At 33.0% G+C, this 20,604-nt stretch overlaps 1 protein-coding gene and 1 long non-coding RNA gene across 5 annotated transcripts in view; one reads left to right on the top strand and one right to left on the bottom strand.

Annotated features, from left to right (window-relative positions):
* Nucleotides 1-524: 524 nt before the first annotated feature.
* LOC111085720 lies at nt 525-8,529 on the bottom strand. The gene is made up of 3 exons (XR_002610529.1): nt 8,197-8,529; nt 7,437-7,469; nt 525-590 (listed from the first exon to the last, which is right to left on the bottom strand). It is a non-coding gene; the product is annotated as an uncharacterized LOC111085720 (long non-coding RNA).
* Nucleotides 8,530-8,627: 98 nt separating this feature from the next.
* The window catches only part of LOC106459099 (nuclear pore complex protein Nup50-like), a 33,915-nt gene continuing 21,938 nt past the window's right edge, over nt 8,628-20,604 (top strand). For 2 of the 4 annotated variants that reach the window (XM_022385630.1, XM_013918688.2), the window contains exon 1: nt 8,630-9,014. The gene's annotated coding sequence lies outside the window, so the exon portion shown is untranslated. Of the gene's footprint in view, nt 9,015-11,723; nt 11,814-20,604 lie in introns of all 4 variants that reach the window. The other 2 variants (XM_022385621.1, XM_013918696.2) reach the window with 2 other exon arrangements.

Genomic DNA, 20,604 nt, shown 5'->3' with positions numbered 1-20,604 from the left:
TTGGTGGGAAACCATATCATTTTCATACAAGAAAATAAATACTCTTTATTCAATAAATATAGTAGAGTGAAAGATAATGTCAAAAGAACCTTCTGCTTGATGCTAGTGTCACATAGATTGGGGGAATGTAAGACCGCTCAACCAACTATTACCTAACAGGCAGTCTGCTGAACATGAGTATGTAGTATGGTTAGGGCAGTAATTCAGGTCATACAGTATTAAAGAAATATTTACTAGAATAGAGAAATGCAGAGAAGAATTATCTCAGAAATTCCTCCCCAAAGAGAATGCAAGAACCCTGTATAAATATAAGTTATTGTTTAACACTCAAATTACCAAAGTGTTAAGTGTGTATTTTACTAAAAAATATTCAATGAAAGGAAGCTTTTCCACCTTCTGCATATAATTCTTATAATTTTTAATTTAATTTACATAGTTTAAAAATTATAGACCTATAAAATCTTGTCACTTCTATTAAAAACTTGGATGACTTTTGCTTCAGTATAATTGAATAATAGACATACCTGTTTTTCACTCAGATTCTGAATTTCACTTTGAAGATCATGTAGGTGTTTCTGAAGAACTATACTCTGAAAGACATTAACAGGATATGTATAAACTAAGCAAACATAATGTGGAATCATTGAATGATTAATATAATCATAAATTCTCAATCGATTAATAGTGTAATGTCAAGTTAAAACAATATAACTGTACTTAGTGATACATTTTATCATTAGTATTCCAATACATAAAGGTGGGATAAGGGACATCTCAATGAATGATTATGATAGAATTCCGTTTTCATCCTACATGAATTTGTGTTGAGTGTGTGACCCATAGTTTGAAGCTATCAGAAACAATTAGGCAGGCAGACTTAGCATTGAAAATGTCCTTATCTACATGGTGTAGGCCCCTACCAAGGGAGACATAAAATGCCAGATAGCCCAAGCATGATGAGACTCTAGGCACAGGTCTGCAAGGCCAACAAACATGAATGGGACATTGAATGTGAGATCCTGGGGTCATCGTTTTTGAAACTGTGTTCATACCCCACTCACAAGTTAGACGGACCATACTTGGTACATGGGAATATATCATAATGGTTTTTATGGGAGGTAAGAACCCCCTTGGATAGCTTTAGCCTTCCTACACCAAGGGGAGCTAAAGCATGTCTGAAAAGTCATCCTGGGATGATAATAATATTATTCAGAGTTGCTGAACCCAATTATGGTAACGGAATTTGTGATGCTGGCCCAATTCAGAATTCAGGGTACACCATGTTTGAATCAGTGTTCATAACCCCACTCACAAGCTAGCAGGAAAAAATGTAGCACATGTGCAAAGGTACCACATACTATTCACTCTAAAGTAAGTTGAATTTTTGGATTTAGAAAATTTTATTCTAAAACAATTTGATATTTCCACTCTATGTCTTATGAATATGAGGAGATTACAAACAAGTGGCTAATATAATATTTTCTAATCTTTGGTCATTTCTCTTTCGTAATTGAGTAATATTTATTCCTTTGAAGAGCACAATCCATTTAAAAAATTTTTAAATTATCATTTTCCTATCTGAAAATGTATTTCCAGACGTACTTACCTCTGCTGACACTTATAGATATTTCTCAATCTTCATCTTTGACACCTAAACATCCTGTTTGCTTGCTCCAGTCTTTATACCTCACTCGACTGTGCTCAGTAATATCTAATTTGCAAAACTTTACACCGGCCCTCACACGCCCTCTATGCAGGTACTGTATGACAACAATATAATCACATTTTTAGACTTACCCCATCCCAATTACTAACACTGGCTCTCAATGGGGAGGGAAAATGTCAGCAAAAGTAAGTACGTTTGGAAATACATTTTCAGATTAGGCACTAGCAAATGGTTGCCCTCCTCCACTAACAAATTCAGAACCGTTATTAGCAGTGATATTATTTTTCTCTAAAACTAACTATAATTGTATCAAAACTAGTTGACTTCCCAGTACTAGGACTTCTCAGATAAGTTGTGAAAAACCCACTTTTCTCTCTGATGTTTGGTTCAAAATTGACTACTGTTATCATAAAACACTGATTCTTTGTTTCCCTTCAAAAGACATCCTTTCTTGAAAAATGCTAAAAACATCACCTAGCAAAATTACAGCTCCATTTTCTCTGATCTATCACTGTTTACACATGTAGTTTACCTATTATCTTATAAATTTAACTCCCAAAAGGATACTTACTTGAGGATTCTCTTGTACAGAAAAATTGACAGCACAGATAAATTTTCTATTGTTGGTAAATTACACCCAACAAATTACTTATTGTTTAAATTGATTTTGGATAATGAGAAAAACAGTACAATGATATTGCCATTTTAATTTTTAATTGTATTAAATAAGCCTTTATTAAAACAAAATATGTATCTAAATTGAAAAAAACTGAAGGACAAAATGCCATGGTGATATTATGAAGTGCACTTACGTTCCTTTAAGAGTAAACAGTTTGGTAGGAGCTGCAAAATAGGAAGAGGTTTTCAAAGCAGATGAATTATGGGGTGAACCTGAATTCTATTAACCTCAACTGTTCTTGAAGCAAAGAAAGAGACTGGACACAATGTACAAAACAGTGAAAATTAAGATTTTCTTAAATTGAAAATTTATTTCCAACAATACTTTCCTCCACTGACACTTATAGCTATTCCTCTACCATTAGGGTTTCCATCTTTGTCCATCTAAACATTGGTCCAATTTTTTTCTCGCTTGCTCCAGTCTTTTATACTCCACTCAATTGCCCTTCGCAGTACACTCTCCACCAACATCAATGCGCCCTCTATCCCAGTACTGTACATAAGCACCTCATTCATATAGTTTTATCACTTCTTCAATTTAGGAAAATGTTAACTTCCAAAACATACTTACCATCCGCTGACACTTATAGCTACAATCCCACATTGAGAAGATGGAGGGGCCAGTGAGAGCATTATCCATACAGAAAACATCTGCATAGATCAGGGATACACCAAGATAAGAGTGGTACCAAATATGTAAAAGTGGGGGTGCTACAGCACCCCTGGTTCCAAAGCCTCTGCATATTTAAAATATTCTAGGCCTACTTTTATAGCCTTTTTTTCACCTTAACGTCATGCACCCTCTAGTTAGCATCTATGTTAAATATCTTATCTTAAATAGTGAGTTATACTTAGAAACAGCATGATATCTGCAGAGAAAGAGGGCTCCTTTATTAGAGTAAACATGGTATCTCTTGGTGGTAAGAAAAAAGATTGATAAAGTAAAAAGAAAAAGCACCAAAACTAAATAATGTTTTCTCAGGTTTTTAAAAAAGGTCAAAGATTCAATTTTTGGTAAATAAACATACAATTAGCAAGTGCCAAGGATTGGAGAGTTGCTAATGTTCCTCATATTTTTAAATACAGTGATAAGATTCACCCTAACTTTTGAATCTGTTACTTGTTTTCTACACCATGGAGAGGGTTTGGACTAAGTACTCATACTCAGAGTTTCATAGAGCTTTAGATAAGATGCCACACAGACTATTAACTAAAAATATCTCATCAGTGGGGGTTAAAGAAAAGACCACTGCAGTTAATTAGATTGAAAAGTAGTTCAATAAAAGTACCTGCATAAAGTCATTATTAAAGAACTCTAGTATAACTGGACATTAATAATATTGGAATGGGTATAATTAGTAAACCAGCAAAATTTGTTGATGACATTACACTCTTTTGTATTTCTATCTATACTACGAATGTTAAAGTACTACAGTACTTAATATGGAAACACAATTATTTTAGATGGAAATCTACTCAAGTGTATGACTACATAAGTAAATCTTTGGCTAGAGATAGATATGTCATAAAGCCATTGAGAGAGTACTCTGTTACTATATTTAATATGTTGACATACTGCTTACTAGTCAAAACAGGTAACTATCTCTTCACACAAATCACTAATTAGGTCTCACTTTGATTAAATGAGTGCAGTTTCAGGCTCCTTCTATAAGAAAGAATACAATATTATTGAAAGGAGTTGTAAGGAAGATGACTAGGATGATTTCAAAGAAAGAAGCATTATCTCATACGGTCTTTGCTGTTAAGTATAGAGCTACACAATGGGCTATCCGTGTTCTGACCACCTCAATTATCACAACCCAACTTTTAGCATTATAAGCCTTTAGAATTACTGCTGAGCCACCTGGGGCTTATCTCGCATGTATAATTTAAAATTTCTTAAATTCTTTTTCTTAAGAAAATGATAAGAAATGCTTGTTGGATATACAAGACTGTTTAGTGTAGGCATTATTATTTATTTTGAGTTAATATTTCATGATTGTTTAGTTTTTTCAAAACAAGAGAGTTAAAAGTTAATTATTTTAGAGGTGATAGTTATGAAAGTTTGTTTATGTAACTCGGTTGTGTTTGCAATTCATTTGTGTCGAGGCTAGAAAAAATTCTAGAGGCCTCAGTGATAAACATCCAGGTAAGGAGTACTCTACCAAAGGCATTACAACTGAAAAACTTGAGGATTGAGAGACCACTCCATTAAATAAATTTTGTCCAGTTGGTAAAGATGATCCATGACAAGGTTGAATGCACCCGGAACATGACATGCAAGGAAACAAATACTGAGTATGTGGATCCAAAAAAAGGAGACCCAAGGTTTGACCAAAAAGGGAATGAGAATGGGTATTGCCTTGGTGATTGATATAAACAAACACCGTAAAATTGTCAAAATGGATCATAACCAGACAAGATGAAGAAAATGATCCAAAGCATAACATACAACAAGCTCTCAGCCGGAGACCACTCACCTGAAGTGTTCATGAAGATATACAAATTTAGATGAGGGGGTGGAAGTGGAACACCCACCTACATGTCCACTCACCAATGCAGATTGTCATCAAGGGAAGAAGAAAGGAAAATAGGAGCATCCAAGGGGTCCGGCACAAGGTTCCATTGAGAAGACCACATCCCCAAAAGTGATAGTACCTCAGGAGCAGTAAGGGTGTGGAGAACTGAAAGCTCCATTAAATGGAGTCAAAAAGGAGAAGGTTGGACCCGACTGAGATGAGTGTTGAAAAAGATGCCCAAGTGGACAAGATATTGGGTAGGTATAAGGAATGACTTCTCCAACTTGATTAACCAACCCACATGAGATGTCTCCAAAAGAAGCAGATGAGTGTGATGGGCAGACTCCCATTTGGAATGAGCTAACAGAAATCAGTCGTCCATGTAATAGTGTAAGAACAACCCTCAAGAATGCATATGTTGGGCAAAAGCCTTGACCACTCAACAAAAGACATACGGAGCCAAAGCAAGCCCAAAGGGTTGGGTACAAAACTGATACACTACACTGTAATGAAAAAACCAAATATAGTACCTCGAACATCATAATATAGGAATATACAGATAAGCATTTGAGACATCTATCTTGGTCATCCATAGACCTGGTGAAAAGGCCCACCTTAGAGTGAGAAAAGGCTCCATGGTAAAGTGAGGCAGAACCAAAAATTGATTGAGCTGGGATAAATCTATCACATGCCACCAGTGTCCAGTTTTCTTGGGTAACACAAACAACCTGGAGAAGGATGAGATCAAGCAAGTCCCCACTGGACCAGAACCCACAGGGTAATCACCGGTACTGTAGGTGACGTGTCTACATCGAATAATACGATGAGTGGAGGAATACCTAGAGGTAGGAACTGGTAAAGACTGGGAATGAGAGACAGGAAACAGTAATAGAAGATTGACTAGACTCAAAACGAGACAAATGATCGACAATCTCACAGATTCTACACTGGATTATAAAGTCTCAGAAATATCCTCAAAAACAGACCATTGGAGAAAAAGGGCCATATGTAAGTCCCAAAGATAAGTAGATGATAATTGAACTTGAGACAATACAGCATCTCTCCCCAGAAGATCCCAACAACAGAGAAACCACATGTGTAAGGAAAAGGCCAAAGAAAACATGCCAATGTGGAGGTAATGAAAAGGTTCAGAGGAAGGCTACTAGAATGACACCTAGGATAGAAAAGTTGTCTTACAAAGTCAGGTTAAGATATTTGAAATTATTTTCTCTTGAAAAAAGAAAAGTTAGAAGAGATTTTACTGAGGTTTTTATGATTGTTAATGGAATTGATAGTGTTCACCCATCATCTTTTTTTCTTTTTGGTACTTATTGGTGAGAGTGGTAGGACTAGGGAATACAAATATATATTTTGACAGGGTAGGAATCATCTTCAGCTAAGAAAGTCTTATTTTTCTAAGAGGGTGTTTGGGCTTTGGAATAGGTTGCCTTTAGATGTGGTGGAATGTTTTAACTTTATTTTAAAGTTTAGTTTAGTGGACAGGCTGGCCCAGGTGGACCAAAAGATCCCCTGTTGTTCTTAAATTATTGTAAGTATATATTTACCCTAAAAATCCTTGTACACACACACAAAAATTTATTCACTGTGAAATTTAAGGTTTCACAAGTAAACACACTTTTCATTCTCCAAATAGCCATTCATGCTTAAAAAAATGTTTCCCAATCAAATATTTATTCCCTGAATGTTATAAATCTACATTTTCAGTACATAGTACATTATCAAAAAAAAACATTCCAAACTTTATCAACTACAAAGGAAAATTAGTGCTACCAAAGAATATTCATGGCTGGTTCCAGGCCTTCTAAGCCAGTTAATCAGATCCCATTATCAATTCTATTGTCATACAACTCTACAAAAATACTCATAAGTAACTTGTCAAACTCATTAACTTGAATCAATTATCTTCAACTTCACTGTGTTCCACAGATAACAATATAAGACTATTGATAAGTGCTTGTTTGTATATTTCTCAAACTAATTATCAATTAAGTCATTTAAACTAAAACTGATTGCAGGTTTTTAAATTTGACTTAATTAACAGGCCTAATTAAAAAAAAAAACATTAATAAATTTTCCTCTGGGACTTCAATTTTTTAATCAATGAATTCCAACATTCTAAATCTGCTTTTACTACACAATGAAATGTTAAACATTCAACTGGAGGCTTCAAGTTATTGTCTGTGGTATATTCAAGTCCTTCTCAAAATCTGTTTTTCTCAAACTATAAGTTTCTGTGCCCTTAACTTAAGCTGTATGACTTTACATCTTCTCAAAACTGAAATACATTCTCTAAGTTGTGTTATGACATTCAAAAGTTATTCTGATTTCTTCATGGTTATACTGAAACAAAAGTATCACAGTGCTATCAGATTAATGTAATTATTCTCTCACAAACGAGATTTTAAAATATTACTATTAGGCAACTGTGAAATAACAAACTGGCCTATGCAGCCACTCTGCAGCACTGCAACTTTCACTACAAGTACAACTCTATGCCTGGAAAAATCGATATCTACCCAAACAGCCATAAGTATGAACATTGAACAACTTACCTGAGGATCGTCTCTCATTTTGGACACCACAATCTAAATTAAAAACAGAAATATATATGATTAACTGAAAACAAACAAAAAAATATAACCTTGAAAAACTGATTATAAGGTAATAACTGAAACGTTTAAAATAGTTTTAAACTCTGTTGTAATGTACGATAAATTTGACGTAAACACACACGAGTTGCCGAAGGCAGCTGGCTATATTAGAAGAAGCTCGGCAATTGCTAGCTGTTGTAATACTACTACAACTTACAAGTAATACTACCGTCGGCTTGCCCACTAACTTGTTAAACTTAGTATTACTGTAACTTAGTATAAGCCCAATAAGTTTATCTATATCAAACAGCTTTTGAAATAAGTCTTACAATACTACTAAAATTAGAATAAAATTGGCATAAATTTTCAAAATCCCTTCTTGAATAATAATATTGTAAATGTATTCACAAAATGTCCTCCAAAATCTTAATAATTTTACTTCAATTTTCATCTACTAATTCTATAAGTGTAACACTAACAGTATAATTATAACTTAGTACAAGTATAATTAGTACTAATACTAGTGGTAATATTACTATAGTAGAAGTATGAACTAAGTTAGTATTTAACAATAGTTTATCGCAATATTTATAGTTATACAAAAATGCAAACTTTATTTCATTTAAGTTTCAGCTCGCACAGGTTTCACTTTTCAGCTGTGAGCTCAGATTTAGTAAAACTAAGAAGATGAAGAAAGATTTAAAAACTTCATAAACCATACCTGGTGTTTTTGGATAGTTGACTTTAATTGTTTCTGAAGAGTCTGAAGGTCCATAATTTAAAAACAAGTCAAAATGAATGACCCGATCGACTCTGTTGGGACGCAATATAATTACAGGCTATAGAAATAAAAACCCCGAAACTCGCTTGACGATCGAACTCGAGAAGAAAGTACGGCAATACTCCTGTCCAAGTTCTGCCCGAGGACGATGTCTGTAGTTTGATTTTCTGATTTAAAGTAAATGATAAAATTTTCATGAAAGAATATGTAGAACCGATTAAAATAGTCAAGCTATTTTCTAATCCAATTAATTATACTGTTTCAAATTTTATATTTCTTTTGGAGTTACAAATACTGGTAGCGGAGGGATTATATTTTTACAATATCTAACGTGATTAGGCTGTTCCCTATAAAGTGTAATGTATCTTGCAGCAAGAGAAACTTTTAACAATAATACTGTAGTGTTCAAACATTTATAAAGTGTTATATGTCTTTGAGTTAGTTCTTTTTCTGTAAGATGCTGGTACGAAAAAACAATAAAGTAAATACTGGAGAAAATATCTTCTCAACTGCTTTTATAGTTTTACCATGTTTACAACGCTTGTTGCTTTAGCTTTTAGTATACTTACAGACTTATGCCTCAAGCTTTTAAATTGAGTTCAAAGAAGGTTAGAAGGTTGTATCAACATGCAAGTAGTGCGTATTTACTATTACTACCATAACTACGCTATGGCGGATGTGTACAGGTGGTTGGCATGGGGAAAAGAAAGTTTTTATAACTTAGGCTTAAACATGTCTGATTGAAGTTCCGAATTTCAGTGAGTATGGTGATGGTTTTGATTAAATACTGACTTGAACTGATATTTGAGAATTACTAGATTTTATAGGTGTATATATAATGATAGGTTATAGTAACAAAATGTTTAAGTTACATTTTTAAAGTAATTGTATAGTAATATTAATACTATGCCGTTTAATTCTAAACCTTAATTCGGCCGGATAAATCGAATTTGTATTTGTACGGTTTAACCTGTTTACTAAGAAGTAAGAATATAGTAAATAGAAGAATTTTATAGAAGGAAATAGTTAACGTTGTGTGACGTTAGGCCTAAACTATCCCTCCTAAATAAAACTGCTTGTAACTTTATTGCTGTTATACTAATTAGTATCAGCCAAGTTTTGTGTGGAGGCTATCCCTTTTGTAATTGTATTATGTTTTACTTTTAGGATATAGTGAAAGCTATATTTTTCCAGATTGAAAATGAAATGGAGTTGGGTGACATAAATTTCATATGCCATGAAATGAAAGAAGGGTTTAGCCTGTTGGCTGTATAAAGCACTAACATTAAAAACTTTCTAAGTTTAATATTTGTTTGTTTTCTTTCAAAGTTTGTAGTACATACTGGAGGGGTTTACACATTGTGATAAAAGTTTAGATAAATGACCTTTACACTCCAGATGTATATAAATTTGTTTTTTATTACTACCAATGTTTCACATTTACAGCTTCTTCAGGGTTAATACATACAATCTGTTTGATATTGAAGTAAAATAATTCAAGTATACATTAATTTATAAAATTGATTGTGATGTTCCCCCTCTCTCCAGTCTGTTGCACTTGTCTCCAACAATGTATAAAATATCATTGTTGTTTCATTAGTGTTCTAATATAGTATACTTATATTATGTAGCTATACTAACATATGGCATATATTACTAAAATAAAATATAGAAATAAAGAGAACCAAAATATGTTTTATGATTAACTGAAAACGCACAGACAGAAATAGAAATTGCTAAGAAAAAATAGTAAGTGGAAAAGATTCAAAATTTACTAGCAGTGTTAAAAACTAATTGTAAGACTGTGTGGTACTCCAGAGGAAGCAAGTCTTAAATTGGAAGTAACAAGTGTAAAATGTATTGATACAATTTGTTGTTGTGTGAATGATGTGTTGGTTACATGTACCATCCATTGTCTCTGTTCATTTTTGGATTTTTCTCTTTAATAAGTATAGCTTCCATATATTTTCTCTCTTTAAAATCTTTGTTTTTTTGTAACATACAAACTTTAAATGAGTTCTGGTTTTCTGTGTTTGTGTTGGAAATGTTCTGCTGGAGCAGTTTTGTTTTGGTTATGTGTATACAGCTCATTGATGTGTTCTGAGATGCATTTGTGGAAAGGCCTTCCGGTTTCTCCTATATATGTGTGTCTCCACATATATTACAAATGATTTGATAGATGACACATTTGATGTGTAAAGATCGGGATTATCTAAACTTTTATCACAATTTTTAAGTTTAATACATAATAGTATTAGTAATAATACTGCCATTTGGGATATGTTGCAGTTAGCAGCACTTTCAGGAATGTGAGATTTTATTAGTTCTTGAAATGTAAAGAGTGAATTTAAATTTTTACTTTTCTTAAGTGTAAGTCACTAAATGTGTAAGGATAACCATGGAGGACTTAATGATTCATTGTCCACAAGTTATATAAGACTTTCTGGCTTTTGGTTTCCAGGGCAACTCATATCACCCATACACCCATTTTGAGATAGTTTAAGAGTAACACTAGCAACTTGCCAGTCTTAAGGCAACTGACCACTGTCTATTGAGCTACTGAAAATGATACGATGATTTTCACCATTATGCTTTTAGTAAGCCAGTTAGGTCTAATCTTCCTTGTTATCCTTTAAAAACCTCTTTTTTTTTTTAGGAACTTTCTTACTGTGAATTAAAATTAATTTTGTTTTTTAATTTCTCAAACCTATCCCACATCGCCTTTTAAACTCATTATCTAGATTTGCTGATAAAAAATCTCATGACTTCAAATTTAGCTTTCTGAAAATTAGGAAATTTCACTTCATCTCAATAGGTAGCAAAACATAAAACCAAATTATGCAGTGATCACTCATTCCCAAATGCTCCTCCCACCTCAATGCTTGCAACCATATCCTCATTAGTGTTTAACAATCCCTGGTTGGCTCTGTGACTTTTTTGGTATAGAAAACTATCCTTAATCACTTAAGTCTGTTACTATTTGACACCATACAATCTCAATAAGTATGTCTAAAAGAAAAGTCTCCCATAATTATTGCAAAAGTATTTATTAATAACAATCTTGATATCGTTGTTCAATTTCTCCTTGACATCACCTGTCTGATCAAGTGGCCTGCAACAGTTGACAATTAAAAACATTCCACCCTTGGAATCTCCTGATTGAAATCTATATATTTAGAACCTTTTAATTACCAGTTTTATTTTTTCACTCCCAATAGATTGCATAGCCCAGTGGTTGGCATACCAGACTGTGAAATGTTTTGCTATACAACATACTTTATAACGTTTATTAAGAGCTTGCCAAATTTTGTTACAAAATACTCAGCTCATTCAGAGCTGTAGTAAACATTACCATAATGGTTTTGAATATGGCAAAACAATGGTTCAGTTGCCACATTGATGACATTAGCAAATGATCTTTTCACATAAAATCTACATGTACACGTAGGTTCATGTTTCCCTTTCAGCTTTTTCAAGACAACTGCACTCTATATACTGCTACCAGAAGATGCAGAAAGAACATGTGAAGTTATTCTTTTGCTGAAGAAGCTGAAATGGTGAAATATTAAGGAAATATACAGCATTAAGTTTTTTTTCTTTGAGTACATTTTTTTCATTATTGTTATTAATCTTTCTGACATATATAAAACATCCATATTGTACATGTACGTGTAACATTACTAAAGAAATATATCGGTGCAAAGTTTTGATTTCAAGTTGTGTATATATCGAAATATGTGATAATTCATTCTGAATAGTTCTTATGGAGCAGAAAGTAGTTTACATAATACATAAAGAAACATGTAAATTATTAAGTTTGGAGTTTCAATAGAATATTTTATAGCCCAACAGAATGTCAGTCTTTGGAATTCTGTCATTGCAACTCTAACAACATGACAAAAAAATACAAATTTGTATTTATCGAAACAGTTATACTTTGTTTATCAATAGATAGTCCTAATGATCGAAGAAATTACAAAGTTTGAAGTAACTAAATGTTGATTTGAATGCTTTTCCTGACTTGCTGATTTAGTGTGCCAACATATTTACATCACAAAGAGGAGTCTTTTTACAGAGAAAAAGGTTTTCAAGATTTGTAATTACCTACTTATTTCATTTCCAAGGGATAACAAGAACCCATTTGACCCATCCAGATTCTCCTATTTCTTATTATCACCCTACTCAAAACTACATGATATTACAGACAACAAAGAACTCTTTGGTCCTTCCAGGTTGCCCTTCCGCATCTATCCCTGAGAAAAGTAAAAATATAAATTCATCCTTTATTTTTAATAAAATCATCTATTTACTCTATAAATCTCATAAGTTTAAAATTTGAAAGGCAATCTAGGTCCTAGTTAAGACAGTTTTCATTTACTAACACGGTGATTAGCTTTATAAGAGCTTAAGAGGAGAATTGCTAATTCCTCCCAAAAAATAAATAGAGGGTTTAAATTTTAATTTTCTCACTGGTTGGTATTTAATAATAGTTTTGAAGGACCAAGTTGTTCCTTGCTGTGTGTAAATTATGCTAAACTTGTGTCTTATCATCCTATTGTCTGCAAAATGCAGCACAAAGAAACCAAGGACTTTTATCATATTGATCCCCTGTATAATCTTATAAACTTCAAAAAGATTACCCCTTATCCTTCTACTCCTAAAAGAAAAGATCTCAACCCATTCCCAGAACCATCTTAGTAGCCCTTCTCTAAACCCTTTTCCAATAGATCAATATTTTTGATTGAATGAGGAGTCCAAAATTGCTTACATTATATGAAGTAATGGCTTTTTTTTTTTTTTTTTTTATAAAGAGGTAATTTTCTGTTGTGAGCAATATATCTGTAAATATATTCTAAAATTCTATTAGCTTTACTATGAGCAATAGAGCCATGCCTTGATGGCGTGACTAATTTATCTACAAATATACTAAGATCCTTTTCTTCATTTATGCTTTTAAATAGGCTCACAGCTAAACTAAACATGTGATCAAAATTATGGTAATCCAAATGTATTGCCTTCTGCTTTCTGTAATTAAAGGTCATTCACCATCTATTTGTCCAACTTACCAATTGATCCAAGTTATTCTGTAGCATCTCAACATTTTCAGTACAGCTACAAATGAGTAGAGTTTAATATCATCAGCAAAATTTACTAATTACGTCCCTATTAGTGTCGGAATAATGTAAATAAAAAAAACCAAAGGCCAGACACTAAACCCTGAGACACCACTAGTAACAATGGTCTTGTTTGACTTGACTCCATTAATAAAAACTTTTTACTTTCTTTCACCTAGCCACCCTTCAATCTAATAAACCAGGTTTTTCTCTCCTCTACTGATGAGATGTTTTTTTAACTAATTTTCTATTTGGCACCTTAGCAAAAGCATTTTGAGAATCTAAGTTCACCAAGCCCACACACACCCCTTTGTATTATCCAGATAACAAGCAACATCCTCAAACAGATTAAACATTTTCATGAAGCAAGAAATCTCCATAGTGAATCCATAAGAAAACACACAATTTTAATTATTTTCATTTAACTTTTATATTATAAGAATATGAAGTAGATTACCTGTTAAGTCAAAATAAACTGGTATATTTTTAACAGGTAAGTACATTTCGAATATATAAGATCAATAAATTTTGAAACACTAAGCATTAAATTGGACATTGTTATGAAAGCATTTATTGATAGAGAATCTAGTTTCTTTAAGGATATAAACTTGCTGGCCATTAATCAATAATATGTTTTACAATTCTGACTTGACATTATTTTTGTTGTTGTTAATTTTGATATTTAAACTTTATTTTAAAACTAGTACATGACTGAAGATAAGTTTTTAAATGTCTTTTGTAATTTTAAGTTAGTTTCCAAGGGAACTTTAATGCAACAAGATAAATGATTGTGAAACTGCCATAATATTTTTGTTATATATTGTGTTTACTGTTACCATTGGATGTTCTGTATAAAGTGTACTTCTTTAATGAAAACTATTTGTAATACCTGAATAAAAATATGTTTGGATACTTAAGGTATCGGGTAATTACACCAATGAAATGAGTGATTTGAGTGTATGTAGCATTCTTATATTTATTAAATTAACAACAGATGATATCATTCATTCATTTTAAGTGGCTAGTTGAAAAATAAGTCAAAGAAAAAATAGTTCATTGATGTAACTGTATGCCCAGTTTATTTGAAGATATTGCACACAGAAGAAATGCATCCAAAATGTTTTCTTCATTAATTGAGCTTTCAGAACACAAATAAAATGATAAATTATTCAAACATAACAACATATCACATTATGAACATAATGATATCCTATACCAAATTAACCAGTTCTGAAAAATTGTTCCTTCAGTGTTTGACAAATGAGTATTGTAGAGAAAGAAGTTTCACAGGGGATCTTAGATGTTCATACTTTCGACATGTAATTTAATTAAATCTCATAACCTGTTCTGCCAGTTTTATGTTTTCAATAATCTTTGTTATCAGTTATTAAATTTCATTAGAATACATTTATATGCACTTTTCTAATATTAGAATCAACATTCAGAAATGTTGTATTGTAATTCCATAAATCCTCTGTTAAAAAAAATTAACAAGATTTTCAAAGAGTAACTTTCATTAGTTTTATCTTTTCCCCTTTTATAAGGATTTTTTTATAATTCTTTAGCCATAAAATTATGTAATGCTGACTTTTTTATACTGTTTAAACTGATGAAATCTAAATACTGCATCATATTGAGAATTTTTGTCTGTTTAATGCTCATTGTAAAGAACTCGGCAAAAAAAAATGGAGTAATTAATTAGTGGGTTTAACTTTTCACATATGGGCTCAGTCGTTTTGATTGACTTTGTAATTACCATGTAACTTTGAAACTATACATACTATAAATTTTAATGTTTCACAGAGTTTGGCAAGCTTTTAGTAAACATTACTTGTCTTTTGTACACAAGAAATCAGGTTCCTTAATTAAGCATTTTTAATAAAGATTTGTATGAGAATTTATGAAGCCTTTACTGATTAAATCTGAGTGCAGTTTGGTTTTCATGTTAAAAATAAACATACTTCTTTTCTCTTCTTACGATTCTCAGATTTCATTTGTATAGCCTCTAGAACTTCCTAAATGGATGTCAAAAGCTTTTCTTTTGAGTAAAACTTTTATATTTCACTATTCTAACACTAAGAATAGTTAAATCAGCCATGTATGGTAAAAAGAGAAGTTAAAAAATATTAATTACCCTTTTTTCTTTCTAAGATGACTATACATTATAACAGACTAACTTTATTCTTATAGCCAAAGCTAATATTTTTCAAAATATCCACTCAATAATTTCATTGCTTTATAGCTTTACTTTAGACCTTCTCATAATAAGTGAAAGCTATTATCACTGCAGGACAGCTATGTATAAACAAATGATCAAGTTACCAGCATGTCAAGTTACAGTATCATGCACAAAATATGTGCTATCATGAGTATTTATTTAATTTTTGTTTCATTTGAGTTATGTGTCTTAATAAGTTATGAATTTTACATTTTAGTAACTCTTATAACAATACATAAAAAGTAAAACATTTTCCTATTATATCTGGGCTTTTGTTTTTTGGCACTTGGGACTTCTGTAATGACTGAAGCCTTAGCATTAATTATTGGGTTTGACTTTTCACATATGGGCTCAGTGATTTTGATTGACTTTGTAATTACCATGTAACTATGAAACTATACATACTATAACTTATGAATTACTGGCACTTGTGTAATATTTAAAATTATAATAAATATTTAAAAACATTTTTTTACACAAATAAAACTTTATTGAATCTGTACGGCTTCCACTTTAAAACCACACTTTACAAATACTAGTTTAGATGTGATCTACATCATCTTCAGGAGTTACTTACAAGCCATACTTTATACTTTTACCTCTTTTTTTCATTGCTTCATTATTATTTATATATTTCCTTGGTCTACTTTTTTCTTTTTTTTTCACTAAATTTTCATTTTAAACATTGTTTTTAATTATTATAATTTTGTACTATAACTTTTCATGTAGTAAGTGTACCTTCACAGAGTTTGCTTTTAGTAAAAGAGGTTATTTCCCTCCTTTTCCAGTCCTTTCATCTGGTTCATCCTCCACGTTCCTCAGCTCTGAGGGTGTATGTTTTCAGTCCAAATTGAAGGAGTCTTCACCTATATGCTTACCCTCCAATCACACTCCTCTCCTGGTTCTTTTCCCTTATCCAGATCACTCCTTGTTTTCTGCTGGTTGCTCTGTATTGGCCAGCTCAGACGTGGTTCCCTCTGCTCTGGCCCTTACAGGAGCTACAGCCCCTGTCCTGATCACTCCTCCAACAACTACAGTTGGACATTTTTGATCCCAACATTACCACACTCCAAATGGGACTTTTATCCGGTCCCATGCCTCTCCTCGTGTATCATCTTTCCTTGCCTATACCATTTGCCCTTCCTCCTTCTCTATGTATCAGAGGCTTTGGACTTACTTCAGACTTTGGTCTATTGGCCATGGCTTCCGACCGTCTCGTCTTTCTGGTCCTTACCTGTTCCAGTCCTTCATCTGGTTGTTTGTTCAGGGTTTGTCTGTTTCATCTGTTGCTCTTTTTAGGGCTGCCCTGTCAAGCACCTTCCTTTCTCCCACTTCAGGAATGGCTTCTCATCCCAGGTTGTTTCCCTCCTTTTCTGGTCCTTTCATGTGCTCCATCCTCCACATTCCTTTATTCTGCTGGTTTGGTATCTCAATGTTGTCCTTCATGCCCTGTCCAGTTCTCCGTTTGAACCCTTTGCAAGATGTTCTTTGTACCATTTTTTCCTTAAGACCTATCCCCCCCCCTTTCCTGGCGTGAGCTCGTCATCATTCTGATATTTATGTCTTTAATGTTTTCCGCATTCCTTTACCATTCCTCTTATGTTTTCTGCTATCCTTATCAGATCTTCCTTCCCAGGACATCGACTGCCAAAGAAGGTTGTTTGGCCTTTCTCCTTACCTTCCTTTTCCCTTCTGTTCGGATCTGGATAGTCTAATTTGACCAGTTCGTTAACTGCTTTGTTATATGGCTCATACAGCCTCCTTCCATGGTTCTTGTTCCATGGAATTCCTCTGTTTCCTGTGATCTTTTCACCTATTATGCTCACTGGTTGGGTTTGTCCCATCTTCGGAGTTTTGACTGAATACCTCCTCTGGTACTTCAGCTTCGCTTTTCAAAATATTATAAATGTTTGATGTGGTAGTTTTGAGTTTGTACTTCAATCGATAAGTGAATCTTACTGTTAAAATCAGCAGTAGCATGAAATATGGGAAACTAGTGACTACCATGCTCTGGAAGAGGACGTGAATGTGCCTATGTGATTGATTGCACATTAGTTAGGTGAGTGTGTGCGTGATTAACCCTTAGCATGCAGGCAGGTCAAACTGCACACGTCATGATGTTTTAATGAGTTGCATTCAAAATTTAATTAAACTACATAATTATCATGGTATACAAACAAACTTGACATCAAACCATAGATAACAAATCAAATTTTGATATTATATAAGTTTTAAGTTCTTAATTGAATAAGGAAATATTAAAAAACAACCTCAAGTTCCCCTAATGTGAAAATTTGTATTATTGTTCTTGAGCCATCTCCTCTTCTGGATTTTTTTTTTCCCACTCCCTAGAAAACTACAAAATGTAATGTAAAATAATCTCTAATTTCGTCATCAGTATTCTGAAGCTATATTTTTATATTCTTCAATTGCATGGGGCTACAGAGCAATCAATGAAAATTCAGAAATCCCCTTCCATGCTCTAATTTACAATTTGTTAATAGATATTTCCGAGGCTGACTCCCATATAATTTATAACCAATAGAAAGCCTACATTTCAACTGATTCATTACCATAGTTATCTTACCACATGGGCTTACAGATAATTGAGTTTGGTTTGATGTGAAAAACATTTTTCACACAAGAACAAACTGGGAAGAACAGTTAATTTCTAACTGTTCAAGTCACATAATTAGAGATGGTCGATTACTGGTACTGACAACCTGGTACTGCCAATACTATTGCAAACCATGTTCATGAGTAAAGCATATGGGAATTTTTGCCAATCCCCACTGATCCATGATTTTTATAATTGGGGTCTTTCTGCTTTTCAGAATAAGGAATCACAGACACCCATTGCACTGTCTCCAGGATGTTTTTGCCAGGGCTGATTGCACTTGTTGATGACACAATCTGTTATGTACAAAATATGAAAAGAAAAAATACTATACAAGGTGCTTCCACTGGATGTTTTCTGCCAGGATGGACTACACTTGACATAATCCAACGTATACTAAGGTGCTTTCCCTGAATATTTTGCCTGAACTGACCACACTTGGCTATCTTAATATAAACCCTAGGTGCTTTCCTTGGATGTTTTGTGTCAGAGCAGACCACACCTGTTGATCTTACAATCTTATGCAAGGTGCTTCCACTGCTGTTTTTGACCGGATGGACTACACTTGACATAATCTGACATAACCCAAAGTGCTTCCTCTGAATGTTTTTTTCCCGGATGGACCGTACTTGGCCTGTTCATATACATTTATGGTCCTTTAGCCCTAGCCAGATATTCTTATATCTGATTCCAAGCACCTTCAAATCTGAGTATGATTGTGTCACATGCTCACGCTTGTTACATATATGGACATCTTATGTGCTGTCTGTTGTCCACAGACGGAATCTGTATAACATGATATGGTGTCTGTCTATTAAGTTCTGCCATGCGTGTCTTACTTTGTTTGTTACTGGGCAAAGAGCATACCTGTTCCAGAAGTAGTGCTATTCCCCACAGGTGTGACTCCTTTTATAATTGTGGCACACCTGTTCTTTCCCAGCGGTTGTTCTACACTTGTTTGATTACTGGCCCCCTCCACCTTTGCAATGTGGGATTCTAGCTTTGGGTGAGATGAGGTAGTGCCATTTATGAAGTTAACATTTTCTAATACTGAAATGTATTTCCAATAGGTACTTACCTCCTCTCACCCACTTCCCACCCCTTCCTCCCCACTGATTTCCTGGTGTTTCCAGTTTGTATCTGTCAATTCTTGAAAGTGAGAATTGTGCTGCAATGGTAGAGGGAAGCAAAGTATGATTGGTGTAGAGTAGTCACATGATTAGCACATGTTGCTACAATGGCACAAAATGAAGGGGTATAAAAGACTGGTGTGCTGTTGAAAAAATGTTAGCAATGCTTAGAGGGCAAATCAAGGTTGAGTTAGTATTGGGTGAGAGGAGGAGGTAAGTATCTATCAAAAATACATTTTCAGTGTTAGAAAATATTAACATTTCTTTGTATGACTTGTATAGTATGAGGTTCTGTATAACCAAAAAGTCATGGATCCACAAGCAATTTGGTACATAAGTATCTTAGAAACATGTTTTAAAAAGTAAATGGGGTCTATTGTGAGGGTGATAAAAAATGGCATTTTTAAAAACAAATTTGAAAATATAAATTGAAATGTTTAAAAATGTTTTAAATTGATTATTGTAATGTGCATGCAATGTACATAATTTTGCTCATTAATAAATAATATTTTGGTACAGGCATTTTAAAAGTAAGAACTTAAAAAGGTGTGTACACCTTTTATTTAAATTGAATGAAACACTTGTATCATGGACATTGATTTTTTAAGTTTAATTATATATATTTTATTTGTACAAAGGAGTTAATGAAGACATTTGAAATAGCTTAAAAGCTTGGGAGATCTAAAAACTCTTGAAACTTTAAATCAGTATAATGTAATGTACTCTTTGAATATTCAGATATTTGCTGTTTGAATTGAAATTAGTTATTGTTGACAATTCTCTATCCTTAATTTTGTTTTATGTTTTGGATTCATAATTTTTGTATACTGTATCCAGTAGTTATTTTTCTCTTATGCTATAAAAAAGGCCCAGTTAGAAAATAACATTAATTTACAAATCTCATTATTTGGCATATTTTGAAAGATGACAGTGAAACTTCTTTATTTGGTTTTTCAGCGTGCTAGGTAAAATCTCGTTAAATCTAAAAGCTCCACTTTAAAAGTACCCAAGTTTTCTCTTTTTGTCCAACATATTTACCAGATATGAACTGGGGAAAGCTTTCCCTTACTGTACTTTTATATTAATTGCCAAGATTAAGAATTTCTTCATTTTCATTAGTAAAAAAAAAAACCTTTAACCATGTACCTTTGATAATTCAATTCATATCAGAAACATTTTAAAAGTCATATCTTTACAGAACATAATTATTTTAAATCTGTACTAAATATCAGGTGCACTGTGTCAGTATCAAAGAATTCTCTAAACTTT

Source organism: Limulus polyphemus, unplaced genomic scaffold (assembly GCF_000517525.1).
Source record: "Limulus polyphemus unplaced genomic scaffold, Limulus_polyphemus-2.1.2 Scaffold25, whole genome shotgun sequence".
Classification (NCBI taxonomy): Eukaryota; Metazoa; Arthropoda; class Merostomata; order Xiphosura; family Limulidae; genus Limulus; species Limulus polyphemus.
The sequence above is the reverse complement of the archived record's forward strand: the minus strand, read 5'-3'. Positions and strand labels throughout refer to the sequence as shown.